Source organism: Halichoerus grypus, chromosome 9 (genome assembly GCF_964656455.1).
Source record: "Halichoerus grypus chromosome 9, mHalGry1.hap1.1, whole genome shotgun sequence".
Taxonomy (NCBI): Eukaryota; Metazoa; Chordata; class Mammalia; order Carnivora; family Phocidae; genus Halichoerus; species Halichoerus grypus.
Genome location: NC_135720.1, coordinates 101,174,992 through 101,195,077, shown reverse-complemented (window position 1 = coordinate 101,195,077; position 20,086 = coordinate 101,174,992). Strand labels below are relative to the sequence as shown.

General features: G+C 35.2%; 1 pseudogene; it reads left to right on the top strand.

The window, feature by feature from the left end:
* Positions 1-4,227: 4,227 nt before the first annotated feature.
* Positions 4,228-20,086, top strand: part of LOC144378927 (anaphase-promoting complex subunit 11 pseudogene) — a 56,772-nt pseudogene continuing 40,913 nt past the window's right edge.

Here is a 20,086-nt window from a genome sequence, read left to right as displayed (position 1 = left end):
GACAGTTTTACTTTTCACTTACCAATTTGGATAATTTTTAATTTTTTGCAGTTAGGATTACTAGTACTATGTTCTATAAAAGTGGTGACAATCACATCCTGTCTTGTTCCTGTTCTCAGAGGAAAAGCTTTGATTTTTTTGTTCTTGTTTTTGTTGTTATTGTTTTTTCCAGTTTCTCACCATTGAGTATAATGTTAGCTGTGGTTTTTTCACATATAACCTATATCGAGGAATATTCTCTCTAAACCCACTTTGTTGAAAGTCTTTATAATGAAGGAATGTTGTATTTTGTCAATGCTTTTTCCACATCCGTTGAGATGATCACATGGTTTTTATTCCTCTTTTTTTTTTTAAGATTTTATTTATTTTAGGGATACCTTGGTGGCTCATTTGATTAAATGTCAGCCTTTGGCTCAGGTCATGATCCCAGGGTCCTGGGATCGAGTTCCACATCAGGCTCCTTGCTCAAGGGGGAGCCTGCTTCTCCCTCTCCCTCAGCCTACTGCTCCCCCTGCTTGGGAGCTCTTGCATACTCTCTCTCTGACAAAGAAATAATTTTATATATTTATATATAAATCTATATTATATATTTATATATAATTGTATTTATTTTAGAGAGAGAGCGTGCGTGCATGGGAGAGAGTAGAGGGAATGGGCAGTTGTGGGGAGGGAGAGGGAAAGAATCTCAAGCAGACTCTGCAGTGAGCATGGAACCTCATGCAGGGCTCAATTTCACAACCCTGAGATCATGATCTGAGCCAAAACCAAGAGTTGGTTGCCTAACTGACTGAGTCTCTCAGGGGCCCTTATTCCTCCTCTTCTAAATGTGGTGTATCACATTGTTTTATAAATATAGAACCACCCTTGTGATCTTGGAATAAATCTCACTCAATTGTGGTGAATGTTCCTTTTAATGTATAGTTGAATGTAGTTCGTTAATACTTTGTTGAGGGCTTTTTTGCATCTAGGTTCATCAGAAATTTTGGCCTATAGTCTTCTTTTTTTTGTGGTAGTGTCTTTGGTTTGGTATCAGTATAATGCTATCCTCCATAGAATGTATTTGGAAATTTTCTTCCTCTTATCTTTTGAATAATTTGAGGAGAATAGATATTAACTCTTTAAATGTTTGGTAGAATTCACCTGTGAATCCATCTGGTCCTGGACTTGTTTGTTGGTAGTTTTAATTACCAGTTCAATTTTGTTGCTAGTAATTGGTCTGTTCAGATTTCATATTTCTTTCTGATTCATTTTTTGAGAATTATGTTTCTAGGAATTTATCCATTTCTTTTAGTATGCCCAATTTGTTGGCATATAACTTTTTGTAGTATTCTCTTATGTTCTTTCATATTTCTGTCATTTGTTCTCTTTTGTTTCAGATTTTGAATTCTCTTTTTTCTTGAGTCTGGCTAAAGGTTTATCAATTTTGTTTATCTTTTCAAAGAATGAGCTCTTGGTTTCAATTTTTTTTCAAATTTTTTAGACTATTTCATATATTTCTGTTCGGATGTTTCTTTCCTTTCTACTAATCTTGTTTATCTAGTTCTTTTAGGTGTAAGGTTACCTCGTTTACCCAGGACTTTTCTTATTTGGGGGGGAAGACTGTATCACTAAATTTTCCTTAGAACTGCTTTTGCTGTATCCCAAATATTTTGGACCATTGGTGTTTTAATTTCCTTCTATCTCTAGGTATGTTATTTCCTCTTTGATTCCTCATTGACTCATTTGCTGTTTGGTAACATTTTGTTTAGTCTCCACGTATTTGTGTTTTTCCAGTCTTTTTTCTGTGATTGATCTCTAGTTTCATACTTTTGTGATCAGAAAAGATGCATGATATTTCTATCTTATATTTTTTGAGACTTCTTTTATAGCCTAGCATGTGGTCTGTCCTAGCAAATGTTCCATGTACACTTAAAGAATGTGCATTCTGTTGTGTTTGGATGGGATATTCTGTATATGTCAGGTCCATCTGGTCTAATGTCTCTCAAAGCCACTGTTCCTTGATTTTCTGTTTGCATGTCCTATCGAAGTAAGTGAGATGTCAAAGTCATCTACTATTATTGTATTATGGCCAGTTTTTCCCCTCTATGTCTGTTAATATTTTATATATGTAGGTGCTCCTATGTTGTGTGCAAAGATTTTTATAATTGTTCTATACTCTTGTTGAATTGACCTTTTCATGTAGTGTCCATCTTTTTCTCTTGCTACAGTCTTTGTTTTAAAATCTATTTTGTCTGATAAGTATTGTTATTTCAGTTTTTTTTTCCACTTCAATTTGCATATGTTTTTCCATCCCTTCATTTTCAGTCTGCGTTTTAGGTCTGAAATGAGTCTCTTATAGGCAGCATATAGACGGGTCTCTATCACCTTATGTCTTTTGACTGAAACATTTAGTCCATTTACATTTAAAGAAATAATTAATAGCTATGTACTGATTGATATTTTTAAAATTGTTTTCTGGTTGTCTTTGTAATTTTTTTCTTTGCTCTCTTCCCTTTTGGTTTAAATGGCATTCTTTAATGTTATGCTTGGATTGTTTTCTCTATTTTTTGTGTATCTATTATAGGTTTTTGATTCGTGGTCACCATTGGGTTTATATATAACACCCCATTATGTGTTTAGCAGTCTATATTAAGTTGATGGTTGCTTAACTTTGAACACATTCTAAAAGCAGCAAATTCTTATTCCCCTGCCATGTTTTATGTATGTCATATTTTGTCTTTATTTTGTGTCCATTGACTAATTTTTGTAGATTTTTCTTTGTGTTTTAACCTCTATACTGGCTTTATAAGTGATTATTTTTATTGAATGTTTGCTTTTATCTGTGAGATTTTTTTCTTTTCATAATTTCATAACATCTAGATATGACTTTCTCCCCCCACTTAAAGAATTCCCTTATCATTTCTTGTAATGCTGGTTTAATGATATTTTTAACTTTTGTCTGGCAAACCATCTCTCCTTTATGTAATTAAAAAAAAAAATATTTGAGAAAGAGCAAGCATGAGAGAGGGGAGGGGTAGAGGGAGAGAGCGAAGCGGACTCCCTGCTGAGCAGGGAGCCTGACATGGGGCTCGATCCCAGGACCTTGGGATCATGACCTAAGCTGAAGGCAGATGCTTAACTTACTGAGCCACCTCTCCTTTAATTCTAACTGAAGGATAATCTTGCCAGCTAGAGTATTATTGTCTATAGGTTATTTTATTTCAGCACACTGAATATATCATGCCATTTCTTCCAGTCTACAAATTTTCTGCTGAAAAATCAGCTAATAGCCTGGTGCTTTCCTTTGTATGTAACTTTTTCTTTCTCTTGCTGCTTTTAAGATTTTCTTCTTGTTACTTTCTGCCATTTTTTAGTTATTATGTGTCTTGGTGTGTAACCTCCTAGGGTTCATCTTATTAGGGCCCCTCTGTGCTTTCTGAACTTGGATGTCTGTTTCCTTTCCCAGATTAGGGAATATTTCAGCTATTATTTCTTCAAATACATTTTGTGCACCTCTTCTCTCCTTTCTCCTTCTGGGACCCCTATAATGTGAATGTTATTATACTGGATGTTGTCAGAGTTCCCTTAACCTCCTATATTCTTTCTTTCTGTTGTTCAATTTGGTTGCTTTCCATTACCCTGTCTTCCAGAGTGCTGATTGTTCTGCATCTTCTAATCTGCTGATTCCCTCTAGTATATTTTTCATTTGTTATTCTTAGTCTCTGAGTGGTTCCTTTTTATATTTTCTTTCTTTGTTGAAGTTCTCACTGAGTTCATTCACTTTTTTTGACTATTACTTAGAAGTCTCTATCAGTCATATTGCTTATCTTCATTTCACTTAGTTCTGTTGCTGCGGTTTTCTTTTATTTTGGGCATAGCCTTCTGTTTCCTCATTTTGTTTATTGCTCCCTATGTATTAGGTAGGTTAGTTATGCCTCCTGCTCTTGGAAGTAGTAGCTTTATATAGAAGAGGTACTGTGGTGCCTTGTAGTACAATCCCCACCCCTACCACCAGAGCCACATGCTCCAAGGGTGTTCTCTTTGTGGGTTGTCTGCACCTTCCTGTTGTGGCTGAGCCATCTTCACTGCCGGCACACTGGTGGGTAAAGCTGGCCTTCAGCCAGCTGGCTGCAATGACAGTTTTGCCTGCTGTTGGTGCACTGCAGGGTTTAAAAGGCCTGTTCGCAGTCAAGACACCTCCCCCCACACACACACCCACCCACTATTAAAAGGCCTGCTGTAGTCACCATGGCCTCCCTAGTGGCCTTGGTTGGCACTCAGCCTAGCTGTCTGCAAGCCTCTGCCACAGCTACAGGTGTACTGAAGAACAGGGCTTATTCCCTGTATAGCCAGCTTAGAGGCCTGGTGGAAGGAACTGCATACATACTGGTATGTAGAGTTGTCTCCCTTCTTCCCCAGGGCAGAAATCACTTTAGAGTGGTATTGGTTCTCTTCCAGACTGCCTGCTGGGTGTATTAGGGCTACTTTGGAGGGATTTCTGCCAAGGTATTTGGGTTGGGTGAAGTGAGTCTGCAGGGGAATGCTGAAGTGGGGCATAGAGTACTAGTAACATAGATTGAAAGTGTTAGAATTGGCTCCTGCAAGCATCTGGCTATCTAGGCTTGGGAGATGGCAAGAAAAAGGTCACCCAGCAGTACTTTTGTTTTTGAAGAACTTTCTGCAGATCCCTGCCCCTCCGATACATGTTTTAAAGATTAGTCAACAAATCTCCTTCACCCAGGTGCTTTTAAAACTGTTGCTTCTCTGCTATATCTTGGGCCAAGCTATTTAGTGTGCTGGCTCTTTAAGGGTGAGGATTTAATTTTCTATCATCCTCTGCCTCTCTGAGTTAAGCTGCACCGATTTCAAAGCCAGGTATTATGGAGACTCATCTTCCCATTATGGGTCCCCAGGGCTAGGGGTGCTCAGGTTTGTTCCTCTCATCTGTTTGTAATAACCCTCTTGTTTGTGCTTAGTCGCTCTGGGGATTTGGTTCCTAACCATGTCTCCACCTCTCCTATCCTTTTAGTTGTGGCTTGTCTCCACAACTAGCTGTGAAAATTTTGTTTTGCTAGACTTCAGATTATTTTCAGAGTTAGTTGTATACATGTGTTTGTTGATATGGTATGTCCGTGGGACCAGGGGAACTCAGGATCCTACTACTCTACTATCTTCCAGAAAAAGTTGTGTCAATTTCTCTGTTCTTTAACACTCCACTCCTTATATCTTCCATTATCAGGCCATAAATAATATTTTGATCAAGTAAGTGATGTTGCAAGACCTTCCAGTAACTATGATTTTGTAGAACAAATTATTTGTTTAGATGGGCTGGCTGAAGAGAAGTTATATACTTAACTATTTTAGAATTATTGGTACTTTAAAAAAAGTTAAGGCAGAATGAAAAACAGAAAATCAAAACAACAGAACTTTTTATTCAATTTGAGATTATTATAAGTGTTATAAAGCAATTAAGGATGGGACTGAGGCATATAAAAATGTTACCCTAAACACAAATGTTATGTCCTTTCTCCTACCTATATTTGTATGGCTCTCTTATCTGATTGACTCACCAATATTGGAAAGAAAATTTCAAATGATTGACAGGATAGGGATGCAAGAGAAATGTGCACATGTCTGCATGTGTACACACACAAACACAGTAGAGGAAGACCATATATGGACAGGAATAATGAAAAGGCAACTCTGGGGCGCCTGGGTGGCTCAGTTGGTTAAGCGACTGCCTTCGGCTCAGGTCATGATCCTGGAGTCCCGGGATCGAGTCCCGCATCGGGCTCCCTGCTCGGCAGGGGGTCTGCTTCTCCCTCTGCCCCTCCCCCCTCTCATGTGCTCTCTCTCTCTCATTCTCTCTGTCTCAAAATAAATAAATAAAATCTTTAAAAAAAAAAAAAAAAAAGAAAAGGCAACTCTGTATCCTTCAGCCTGTAGGCAGAAGTGGGATTTGGGTAATAAAGGAATGTGTATTGTGACTGGGTATTTGGGAAGTAGAATATGTAAATAGGAAGAAAAATGGCAGTAATGGAATGGTTTATTAGGCTTTGGGAAAAACAGGTGAAAATATGTTTGAGAATTTGAAAAGCTTTTGATAAGCTTAATGACACAGCATGTAAACTCCTTCTTGCCAAACTTTGAAAATAGCATCTAAGCTGTAAATCCTCCTTTGGATATTGGGGAGTTTAGCTGCAAATTGAGTTTGGCTTCAAGTATGAGATGAGTCTCCAAAGAATCGATGTTAACCATTTTTTTTTTTTTTTTGCTTTTTTATAGTAGAATATATCCTAGTTTCCTTCACTTTGATAGAAATTTATTTCTTAACTGAAATTAACAACATACAGAAAGGATTGTTTGGGGGAAATTTTCATTCTCTCAATGGAAACTTGATCCATCAGAAATTGCCCAATACTTCACTGGTTATGTTTTCCCACTACACAAATACTCCTTTTAACATGACGACTTGTTCTTTTTCCATATGTCTCTGCTATATGTTACAGTCTCTACTATGCTAGAAGTCAAGATTTGAGGCACTAGAACAGAGGTCATGAAGCAAAGACTTATTACCTTTTGAGGTCAGACCAACAATCAAGACAATTCAGTTTATCAGTTCATTAAATTATAGGACTTCATTCAATAGATATTACTGAGTGACTCATATGGGCCAAGTAAGGCTAGATGCTGGAAGAGCAACAGAAAATAAAATGGAAATGTTCCCATCCTTATGAGCTAAATCTTTTACCAGGGAAGTCACACAGTAATTAAAAGAGCATAACATGATTCTTAATATAACAAGTATAAGGTGTAATGGGAGGGCATAAAAAGGGGACATAACCTAATACAATGGGGAAGAAGGTGAGAAAACCTCCTGAGAGCTAAAATAGTAAGAGTGGTCAGGGAGGAGGAGGTGGATTGGGACTGGGAGTGGGTTATAGGAGTATTTCAGGTAGAATGCCATTTGTGAATGCCTTGATGGAGAAGAGATGTTGATTTAGAAGACTGAGCATGAGAGGAGTCAATCCCTCCCTGAGAAGTACTGATAGGGAGTTCCAAGAAAAGAGAGTCTATGGCAGAGCTATAAGGAACATTTTATTTAATAATATTTATATTATGAACATAAATATTTAAAAATGAGGGATGCCTGGGTGGCTCAGTCAATTAGGCGCCTGTCTTTGGCTCAGGTCATGATTCCAGGGTCCTGGGATTGAGTTCCATATCCGGCTCCTTGCTCAGTCGGGAGCCTGCTTCTCCCTCTGCCTGCTACTCCCCCTTGCTTGTGCATGCGCACTCTCTCTCTCTCTCTGACAAATAATAAAATCTTTAAATATATTTAAGATGATAAAAAGTAAGATAAAAGCAGGAAAATGTCATAATAGAAACAAAATAATGTCAGGAGCATGTGGGTGGATATGAAAAGGTAGCACAAAGGAGTTCCTTTGTGGTGATGGGACAATTCTATGTCTTGGTTTTGGTGGTAGTTATGTGAGACATGTATATGAGATAAAATTGCATAAAACTACACACACACACACACACAAATGAAGCATTTAAAATCTTAAAAAGTCTGTGGTTTAGTAAATAGTATTATTCCAGTGTCAGTTTCCTGATTTTGATATTATTGTACAATTATATAAAATGATGCCATTCACGGAAGCTCTGGGTATTGTATACAAGGGACTGTATGTCCTTTGCAACTTTCTGTAAGTCTATAATTCAAGTAAAGTTTAAAAGATGAGATGATAATGTTGGGAAGAAGGGCGTTTAACAATGTGAAGAGGAAAATAAGCTATGTTTATTGGATTGAGCCTCGAGGTTGGTCATTGGTTATCCTTTGAAAGAGTAGTTTAAGTTGTGTACTGGGCTGGAAACTACATTGGGCAAGTGGAATTCATAGTTAGAGGTGAACAAGTGTAAATAGCATGGACACACTTAAGACAGCTTTATTAAGAGATGAAGAAGACAAAATTGGAGGCTACATCTGGTGAAGGAAAGACTTCACTTTTATTTTTTTAAAGACTTGAACATATGTTTCTTCTTGGTTCCTTCATGTTCCTGTCAACATATAAGGGTGCTTTGGGGAGTATATTTTGGATATTAGACTTTTTCAAGTATAATTTTATCAACTCATTATTTTTATCAAATAAAATATTTTAGTATAAAGTCTGATAAGATTCTAGTTTCTTTTTTAGCCTCTAGCTTTAGAATTTGGTTTAGAATGTATCTTTCACACACACATAGTTCATGTAGTCTTGTTAGATTTTCTATAATACAGAAATCTAGGGTGTTGTTTTTTTTTAAATCTGTATCTCCAGATAACTTGTAAATGGGAATTTTAAAATTCACAAAGTTAGAAACCTGAGACATTGAAAAAAATTTTTTTCTATGAGTTTCTTTAGTTTACATTTAAATATTCAATATTTCTGAAACATAGTTTTGTGCTAAGATAAGTTAGTGATACTTTCAGAGTCTGAAAATTCTTATTCAACTTTCTGGCTAACTGCTTTCTTCAAGGCCTAATTTTATAATGGTGACTAGAAAGCTCACTTTCAGCAGACTTCCCTGAAGCCAGAAGAATCAAATTCTGACCAAAGACCTATAGATATATCCTAAGAAGGCACAACTTCTTTTACAAAAAATAGCAAAAGCAAAGGGAAAACCCTTTTCCTTTTTATCTTGCATGGATGACTAGAATGGCAGTAGCCATTTTGCGATCATAGGGATAATCATGTAAAGTTCCTCGGAAAACCTGGAAGAGCAGAAAACTAGCAGGAGACTGCTATGACATCCTATAACATCTATCTCAGCCTATACTACTGACTTGTAGACTTTTTGCTGTGTAAGCTGGATCAACACCTACATGTGAGTTGTTTTCTATTGCTTGTGTCCAAGAACACCCTGATACAGAGTGCAACTCTTTTTTCTTCCATACACATTAGCCTGTTGTCATAATAGTATGTTAATTACGCTTTCCTTTCCTAGATGAATAAATTAAAACACCTCCCTTAGCATAGATTACTCTCTCAAACACATTATAATCTATTCTGGGGATCTCTTTTTCTAAATTTTTCCCTTCTATTTCTAGGCTATTACCATATCTGTTTGATTTTCATACCTTTATAGTTTGTTTTTATGCCAGGTATGCAAGTTTACACATAATCTTTTTAAAAAACATTTCTGGGCTTCTTTTGGACATTTTTTTCATATGAAATTTAAATTATCTTACAACAATAAAAATAACCCATTTGGTTGTAGATCAATTTGGAATTACATTAAAATAATGTCAAGTTTGGGAGCCCTGATATTTATAATTTTATATTTGAATTGGCTTTTACAAGGTGGATATTGGGTCTTAGAACTCAAGAATGCTATCTTTCTGTTTAACTTTTTTCTTATGATCTTGGTTCTTTGAAATAAATTTTTTGTCTACTTGACATAAATTTGATGCCTTCCTTGTCAAATTCAGTATTTTAGTTTATTTTCTAACTACAATTTTTCCAATTTACATTGTAAAATGTTCATTCCATTGGTAAATATATAGATTATTAAGTGTTTGACAAATGCTATTGAATTTTACTTTTTTCAAGATTTTGTTTATGAGAGAGAGAGAGAGAGAGAGAGAACGCCTGAGCAGGGGGAGGGGCAGAGGGAGAAGCAGGCTCCCCACTGAGCAGGGAGCCCCAGTGCAGGGCTTCATCCTAGGACCCTGGGATCATGACCTGAGCCAAAAGCAAATGCTTAACTGACTGAGCTACCCAGGCACCCCTTTTTTACATACACTGTCATATGGTCAATCCAAAGCTATTTGTTTCCAATATGTGAGAGAGATTTTTACCTTAGTGTTCTCACTGGACATTCCAATACAATGTTGAATAACACCGGTGTGTATTGGCATGCTTACTTAACTCCTAATTTCAATAGAAATTAACTTTAGATTTTTAGAATAATTTTTTATTTGCTTTTAAGTACTACATTATCTAAGCTATACTTAAGACTAGGTTATGAAAGATTTTATTTATATTTTAGAATAACAGGCTGAATTTTGTCAAATCACTTTCAAATCTGATAAGAATGCATAAATATTACTCATTTTTCAATGTTATAAAAGTAAAATGACATGCATGCAAAATTTGGGAGACATTAAAAAAGCAAGTTTATACTACTTGTAACTATTTCAACAAATTTGAAACACTAAAAGACATAACTGATTTTCTAGTAAAAATGTGAATTACCATAATGTTACCCTAGAACAAATACCAAATTAAAAAAATTCCATGAGCTTATTGGAGAATATAATAATAAAGATCTCCATGTAACAAAAAAAAAAAAAAAAAGAAAGAAAGGAAAAACTCAATCAGGAAGATCATAGTAGTTCTGTCTCATTTTAAAGAACATATATTTTCATCATAGGAAAAAAATGGAAAGCTTTCTAATCATTTTATAAAACCAGGACACATTTAATATCAGAATCTGGTAAGATTGTCCAATAAATTAATAAATATTCTTATAAAAGCAGAAAAATCTAAATAAAATCGTAGCAAATAGAATCAACGTAGCAAAATGTTGTCTAGTAACACAGAAGAATCATTCTGGGAAGAAAATAATTATTCAGTCTCCAGAATACTAGCATAATTCATTATAAATTCAAATTAAAGAATCACATGTAGATTCCTGTTAATAAATATCCATGAATCGTGTAGATTTTTGTTAATAAATACCCAAGAGTCTTACTGAGTTATATCACTAGAGACTTACCTCCTCATCAGACTGACTTCCTTGTAAAGATATGCCAGTGTTCAGAAAAAAAATGTGTGGTAATTTGTGGATCAGTGCAAATATTTCTTTCAGTTGAGAATGTCCCTAAAATGAATAATTAGTGAACTTGAACCCATTTGAAGGTGCAAGATATGTTTTCAAGAAAAGTTACAACAATTCCAAAAGCAGGATATATTTTCATTTAAAGCAGCAGAGAGGGGCGCCTGGGTGGCTCTGTTGGTTTGAAGTTGGACTCTTGATTTTGGCTCAGATCATGATCTTGGGGTCGTGAGATTGAGTCCCACATCTGGCTTTGTGCTGGGTGTGGAGTCTGCTTAAGATTCTCTCTCTCTCCCCTTCTCTCTCCTCTAAATAAAGCAAGGAAGGAAGGAGGGAAGAAAGCAAGCAAGCAAAGACTAGGAGCTTGAGTGCCAGGATTTAAAATCCAGTTCCTTCATTAACAAGCTGTGTGAACCTGGACAAAATTACTCAAGCTGTCTCAGTTTCTCCATATAAAATATTAATACAGATCCCATCTCATTGGGTCATTTATAGGAGTTACATGAATTAATATATTTAAAGTTCCTAAGATAGTGCCAGGCTCATATCCAACAGGTATTACCTGTTTTTACCACTACTACCATCATTGCTACTACCACTAAACCAGTGATTCCCAACTTGCAATCAAGTTTGAGTAAATTGATATACAGAAAGAACACTCAAACTAGCGTAATGAATAGTATATCCCTTAAAATATTCAACTTTTAAATTTTCTAAAATTTCTCCATAGTAAAGAATGGATCTAGGAAATTATATCTTGCAAATAGAAAAAAAAAAAAAAACAATTGGAAGTAATAAGAGGTGATTAAACATATAACCCATTTTAATTAAATGCCTTGCTGGCATCTACATCTATAAATCTGTGCCACAAAACTGATCATTTTTGGATATCCTGCAAACATTGAACTTCTGAATCCTGCATTAGTCTCTCACATATTCTACTTACCCACAAGGCTTACACTGCAATAGCCCAACAGATTTCACTTTCACTCTGCTCTTGTCTTCATTAAAAATTGTCTGCATAAAAGGTGTACACACCTTTGATTTAAATTGAATAATTGGATTAGAGTTTCACTATAATTTGTGATTTTATAACCTTTTTAATTGCCAAATAATACTTAATATCCTTAGGGTCACTACCGTGATAATAGACATTAAATAAGAATAGCTGCTTAGACATGGGGAGACAATCTATTTCAGGACATCGAAAATTTCTAGAATCTTGAAGTCAAAAGAGATTTGTAATTTTTTTTTAAGATTTTATTTATTTTAGAGTGTGAGTAGGGATAGAGGCAGAGGATGAGGGAGAGGGAAAGAATGTCAAGCAGACTCCATGCTCATTGTGGATCCTGACGCAGAGCTCGATCTCATAACCCTGATATCATGACCTGAGTCAAAGCCAACAGTCGAATGCTCAAGTAAATGAGCCACCCAGGTGCCCCAAAAGAGATTTGTATCTTATACAATCAAGGAATTGGTTTTAGAGAACACCCAATCTCACATTTACACTGTTTCCCTCTAGGATACTAAACTGACCATCATAATATTCAAGACAAATTTACCTCAGAGTTGCATCTTGATCCCTAAATAACATATCCCCTACTCAGTGTTCCTCTTTGTCATTTCTTAATCTTTTCAGTGATCTTGCTGATGCTAACTTGTCCTTCTTTAGTTTTATACCTGTTGCTCAACTGCTCTTTATACAGTAGCTAGTCAAAATTTATTAGTTCATCTGCTCTTTTCTAGGTATATTTAGATCAATCCTCTTTAAAAAAAATAAGGGAAAGTGATTGATCCTGTTTGAATATTACCTCAGAGATTGTAAAGAAATGCAAACATGTAGGACATTCAAAGACTAAGGAGTTTTAGGATACCAAAACTTGTATCTTAGAGTACATGAATAGTTAAAAATCTCATAGGTGGATAGGCACATTGTATTCATGGATATGTTATAGATCTGTTGGCACTTTTGACATTATCAACCAGTGGAATTAGGGGAGAAAATGAATCAAATCATGGCTCTACCACTTATTACCTTTAGGATTATAGTAATGCATCTTAACCTGCCTAAGCTTCAGTTTTCTCATCAATGTAATGGAGGTAGGAACATGATTTCTTTGACTGTTCTTAGGATTAATGAAATAAGCACTTTAATTCCTTGGCATACTGGGCTGCACTATACACATCGTAGGCAGAAGCTCCTTCTGCCCTGCTTTATCAGTTTCACATCTAAAAATGATACTGAAATCTTTTAACTGCTGATACTTTAGTTGTTCTTGTTGTTGAATATTTATCCCCTTTTATTTTTTTTGTCATTATAATGGAGTCTCAGGAGGAAAAAAATGATAAATGTGTGTTCAATCTGTCATTCTAGTTAAGCTACTCAGTATAATTTAATGTTAAATATGGATTATTTTAACCTTTGCTGAATTTATGAATGGTATACATGTAATATTTATAGTAGCCCCATAAATTGAGTATTACTATTCTTATTCATACTTATGACTGAGTTTCTAGGTGGCTAAATAATTTGAATATTTAAGTGAACTAATAAATTCAAGAATGAAGATTCAAGCCTATGTCTTTAATCATGCAAAGTCCATGCTATTTCTATTCTCTCAGAGGATACATTAATAGCTTAATTGAACTGTAAGATAATTTTAGCAATTAGCCATAGCAGTAAAATATTCCCCAAAATACCACTGCATTTCTTTTTCTACTTATCATAAGAAATGCCTGTAAACATATGAAGAACTTGCACAATAATGTGTCTTTTTGTTTATTCCAGATCACCAGTGAGTTTCCCATTATAAAATCTGAGTCAATTTTCAGACCTCACATTTTTGTCCTAAATAAAACATGTGACACATCTGATTATTTCTTCCATCAAGAAATACCTTTGTTCCTTGGGTTCATGTGGCCACATTCTCATTTTCTTCCTTGCTGATATACATTCTCAGTCTTTATTAAGATTAGAGTCCGCTAGAATTCAGTCTTCCGACAACTTTTGTCTTCAGTTATAATCCCTTTAAGGGGACTCATTTAATTTCCATATATATTTGATCTCTTGCTGATAATTTAAAAATTATTTCACCAGCTTGACTTCTCCCCTGAAATCCATACTTCTTTATCCAACTACCTATTGGATAACATTTCAACTTATTTCTAACGGAAACTCTGGAGACCTCTTGACATCTCAAACTTAATGTGTTTAAAATATAACCTTATAATCTTCTGATTCTGTTTACTTGTAATTTCCCATATCAATTACTGGCAACACCATCCTCCAGTAGCTCAAGCAAAAGTCTTCCTTTATTTCACCCACATGCTACATTCTCTCTCTCTCTCTTTTTTAAGGATTTTATTTATTTATTTGACAGAGAGCAAGAGAGGGAACACAAGCAGGGGGAGTGGGAGAGGGAGAAGCAGGCTTCCCGCCGAGCAGGGAGCCGGATGCGGGGCTCGATCCCAGGACCCTGGGATCATGACCTGAGCGGAAGGCAGATGCTTAAGGACTGAGCCACCCAGGCGCCTCCTCTACATTCTCTTCATAAGCAGTTAATTTTACCTTCAAAACATATCTAGAACATCAATTATTCACCATCTCCATCACTCCTACCCTGATTGCAAGTGCTATTATTATCTCTGGCATTGACTAATGCAACAGACTCTCAACTTGTCATCCTAATCCCATCCTCGTCTCCATAGTTTATTCTCAAAATATCCCATTAAAATGTGTGGCAGATTAGCTCATACCAATCCTCAAAACCTCCAATGACACCCTATTTGGTTCATAGTAAATGGGAAATCCTGATAATGGTATTATATATTGACATAATTTACTGCCATTCTTTCCCTGCTCTCTCTGCTCTACTTTGCTGCTTCGTGAACTTACCAGGAGCACACCAGTCTTGAAACTTCACACTTGTGTTCTCTTCACTTGGAACATCTTTCCAGATGTTGGCAGGACCTACTTCCTCTGCGTCTTTAAATCTTTATTCACCTATCGCCTTCTCATGAGTCCTACCCAGGACATCCTATTTATAACTGCAGCTTCTCTCACAGTATTCCCAACACCCCTTACTTTTTTTCTAGTATTCATCATCTCCTATTGTACAATATAATGACTTTTTTTTTGTTTCTTCTCTAACCCCTTCCCCATATCACCCAATAAACATATTTTCAGTTTTTACAACATTGTCTGTTTTGTAGTAGATTCAATTAAAGAATGTTGAATGAAGGAATGAGCATCATGGTGGGACTCCTGATTTTTTTTTTTTTTAAGATTCATTTATTTTAGAGCATGGGAGGGTGGGGCAGAGGAACAGCAAAACTCAGGCAGATCCAAGCTGAACATGGAGCCTGATGCCAGGCTCCATCTCATGACCCTGAGATCATGACCTGAGCCAAAACTGAGAGTTGGATACTTAACTGATTGCACCACCCAGACATCCCTGGGACTCAAGATTTTTAATACAGTTACTGATTGGGACCTAGAACATGAAAACTTGAGATATAATGACTTAAAAGATTTTATTTTCTTTAGATAAGACTGTCCCTAAAACACAAGGATCAATACCTCTAACTTCTCATTAAAACTATTCTCAAATATGTGATGTGCCTGAATATACCAGTCCCTATGAGGGTGAGGATCCAAGAATGATCCTCTACTAAATATGTTAAAGTAGTTTCAAAAGACCTAAAGTTGAAAATGTAAAGACAAGAAGCAAAATAATGTAACCATATTTGCTGGCTTAAATTTCTGGAAAAATACTAGACATGACCAATTTTTCCCTTTTACCTAATAAAAAAATGGCTGGTGCCTTGAGAACATTTAAAAAAAAAAAATCCTCCAAAATAGGTCAACAAGTTCATTGTTCTTCAAGACCATTCTTTAGCTAATGATCTAGCCTTTAAAATTGGCTGCTCAATTTGCCACTTTAAGAATCATGAACATCTGCCTGCCTAATACCCTCTCCCATGTCCAGCGGGTGAGCCAGCCTTGCTCTAATGAACAGAAGTTATATTCCCCAAGATGTTCATTTGGCAGGGCTATTGCGCTGTCCTCAGCAATTCTCCAAACTTGCACTTCACACTTCTTATTTCTGAAGAGAAAAAAGGAAAAAACAACTTCACTGTTTTTCCAAAAGCAGAATGAAAAATGTCATAGCATTGAGTGTCTACAAAATGAATTTCTAAGGGCTCTTGCCAGCTTATTGGAAGAAATCATCCAAAAAATGTACCACTTTGAATTCCATACATGGTTAAGTACTTTCAGTTCTCTGTAATGTTTAGGCTACCTTAAAAAGTGTCCCTATTTTGGGCTTATTGTTGATTCAGAGCTATTTCAGTGAATCTGATTTTGCTTGGATGAACTCTGAGTTTGATTCACATAGAAACTAGGTGTCTTTCTGATTTCTGCTTGATGTGTTTTAGGTGAATAATTTACATATGGTCTTTAGAATTTCTGGTTCATTTAACTTACATTTCTTCCACAGTTCTTTGGAAAATGTTGAGGAATAGTGATGCTAAATTTTTGTTTGTGTTTTTGGAAAACACTGTCACTCATCAAAATTAGTCTTCATTTCTTAGTTAAATGGGTAAATTAAGAACAAGTGAGGAAGAAGTAATTAGTACAATCCAGTGTGAGAAGTTCTAAAGTAGCAGTACTGGAAAGGAGAGATGCAGAAGTTACTGCTGTGAAAGGAAAAAAAAAATGTTACCTAAATCTCTTATTAGGGAAGTTTAATAGAAAAGAGGGGCAGAACAGTTTAGGCATGTGGGAGAGCATTAACCAAAGCAGTGACACATGAAACAGCATAAGGTATTAGATTTTTCCATTGGTGAATGAATCTAGTTCTGTGACATTTCATGAGGTTAACTCATAAAATGTGCATTTTCATTATTCAAGTGTTCAGAGCTCACTTCTTTCTTCCCCTTCTTTTAAATATTTTTTTTTATTATATGAAGTTCAAATAGATGTTTTGGGTCTGTGCCATAATATTTAATAAAAACTTTAGAAATTTGCATTTGAAAACCGGTAAATTACCCAGCATTTTAGAACTGAAGAGTTTGTTTTTATATTCCAAACTATTTTTCCAAAAAATTTCCTCTGGCAATTTTGTCTTTAGTACTCTAGGAACTGTATTTTACAAATATTGTTGGAATTAAAACTACATAATTTTAAGAAGTAATTCTTTCTAATACAAAACAAAAGAATAATCTTACAACTTGAGATAATCTTCCATCTTAAGAGTTTGGGGTCCTTAATTTTTGGAATCACCTGAGAAATCCCTTAGGGTCTTTGATAAGTTAATAGAAAACAATTATAAGATTTGTTACTGAGTTAAAAAAAAAAAGTTCTTAAAATCAAGACCAGAAACTTGGCTAGCTCGGGTTAACAGAGAATCTTAAAATGATCAGTGCTCATAATTCAGTTTTTTCGATATAAATGAACTAGGTCCATCTAGCCCACTAGTCCAAATCACCATTGTGTTTGTGGTGTGTGTGTACACATGTCAGAGACAGAGATGGGTACATAATGGAGTGGAGAAGGACACTTAGAAAAAGATGAGGCAAGCTGAGAAGTATAATAAAAATTTTCGATGTTATTTCCTTTTACCTTATTCATTAATGTTATATGTTGATCTATTTACCTCTTAACTTTTGAATAAACCATACTCAAATCTAAGTAAATAAGAAATAGTCTTTTAGGTGAAATTCTTCTTCTACAAGATACCCCACCTAAAATTACAGATTTATGCTAGATTTTTTCCTAAAGAGATCAGTCTAGCTTTAGCTTTCTCAATATACCACATGCTTCAGCCATATATAAAAGAAAGACGAAGTCCTTTGACCTCAGGATAATAGCTTTATTCTTTTGTTCAATGACTTTGGAAATATTGACTCAAATGGTAGTCATGAGTGTTAAATGATAAATTGAGACGTATTAAAATTTATGAGTTTATTTGAACATACATCAGTTTGAATTGAGTATGGCTAAACCAAAAGTAGTTAGGAGTGTTCCACTGATAGGAGCTAGGGGAAAAGTTTTTATAGAGAAGATGGGGAAGCAAAACAAGGAATATTTGATTGGCTATGACTTAAGCTGTTGCTTTATTGGGAAAGACTAGTTATCTCTTTGTGACTGGTTATTCTTATTTGTTTAAATTTTAATTCCAGTATAGTTAACACAAAGTGTTATATTAGTTTCAGGTATACCATATAGTGATTTAACAGTTTTGTACATTACTCAGTGCTCATCAAGCTGAATGTACTCTTAATCTCCTTCACCTATTTCATCCATCCCCCCACCCCCCACTTACCTTCTCTCTGATAACCATCAGTTTGTTCTCTAAAGAGTCTGTTTTTTGGTTTCTTTTTTTTTCTTTTTATTTCTTAAATTGCACATACATGAATGAAATCATATGGTATTTGTCTTTCTATGACTTATTTCATCTAGCAGTATACCCTCTAGCTCCATCTGTATTATTGCAAATGGCAAGATTTCATTCTTTTGTGTGGCTGAGTAATATTCCATTTATGTATATGTATGTATGTGTATACATCTTTATTCACATCTTATCTATTCATCTATCAATGGACACTTGGGTTGCTTTCATATTTTGGCTATTGTAGATAATGTATTTTTGTATTCTTTGGGAAAATACCCAGCTTTCGTATTTTGGCTATTGTAGATAATGTATTTTTGTATTCTTTGGGAAAATACCCAGCAGTGGAGTTACTGGATCATATGGTAATTCTATATTTAACTTTTTGAGGAACATCCATACTGTTTGCATTCCCACCAAGAGTGCCCAAGGGTTCCTTTTTTTCCACATCTTCAGCAACATTTATTTCTTCTGTTGTTTATAGCCATTCTGACAAGTGTGAGGTGATGTCTTATTGTAGTTTTGATTTGCATATTCCTGGTGATGAGTGATATTGAGCTTCTTTTCATGTGTCTCTTGAACATTTGTAGGTCTTCTTGGGAGAAATGTTTGTTCATGTCTCTGGATTATTTGTTTTTTGGGTGTTGAGCTTTAAAAGTTCTTTATATGTTTTAGATACTAACCCTTTATTGGATATGTCATTTACAAGTATCTTCTCCCATTCAGTAGGTTGTCTTTTTGTTGGTTGTTTCTTTGCTATGCAGAAGCTTTTTATTTTGCTTTAGTCCCAATAGTTTATGTCTGCTTTTGTTTCCCTTGCCTCAGGAGACGTATCTAGAAAAATGTTGCTATGGCCAGTGTCAGAGAAATTACTGTCCATGCTCTCTTCTAGGATTTTTATGGTTTCATGTCTTATGTTTAGGTCTTAAATCCATTTTGAGTTTCTTTTTGTGTATAGTGTGAGAAAGTAGTCCAGGTTCATTCTTTTGCATGTTGCTTTCTAGTTTTCCCAACACCATTTGCTGAGACTTTTTCCCATTGCATATTCTTTCCTCCTTTGTTGAGGGTTAATTGACTATATAAATGTGAATTTATTTCTGGGCTCTCTATTCTGTTTCATTGATGTATGTATATATTTTTATACTAATACCATACTGTTTTGATTACTTTGGCTTTGTAGTATATCTTGACATCTGGGATTGTGATACCTCCAGTTTTGTTCTTTTTCAAGATTGCTTTGGCTATTCAGGATCTTGTGATTCTATACAAGTTTGAAGATTTTGTTCTAGTTGTGTGAAAACTGCTATTGATATTTTGATAGTGATTGCATTAAATCTGTAGATTTCTTTGGGTAATATGGACACTTTAACAACCTCTCTTTCAGTCATGAGCATGGGATGTCTTTACATTTGTGTCATCTTCAATTTCTTTCATCAATATTTAAAATAGTTTTCAGAGTACAGGCCTCTCATATCCTTGGTTGAATTTATTCCTAGGTATTTTTATTTCTGGTACAGTTGTGAATGGGATTGGTTTTCTTAATTTCTATTTCTGCTGATTTATTATTAGTGTATAGAAGTGCAACCTATTTATGTATATTAATTTTGTATCCTGCAAACTTAATTCATTTATCAATTCTAGTAGGTTTTTTTGGTGGAGTCTTTAGGGTTTTCCTTATATAGTATCATATCATGTGCAAATAGTGAAAGTTACCAATTTGGATGCCTTTTCTTGTCTGATTGCTATGGCTAGGGCTTCCAGTACTATGTTGAATAAAACTGATGAGGGTGGACATCCTTGTCTCATTCCAGATCTTAGGTGGAAAACCCTTAGGTGGTTTTTATTTACCATTGTGTATGATGTTAATGGTAAATTTTTCATATATGGCCTTTATT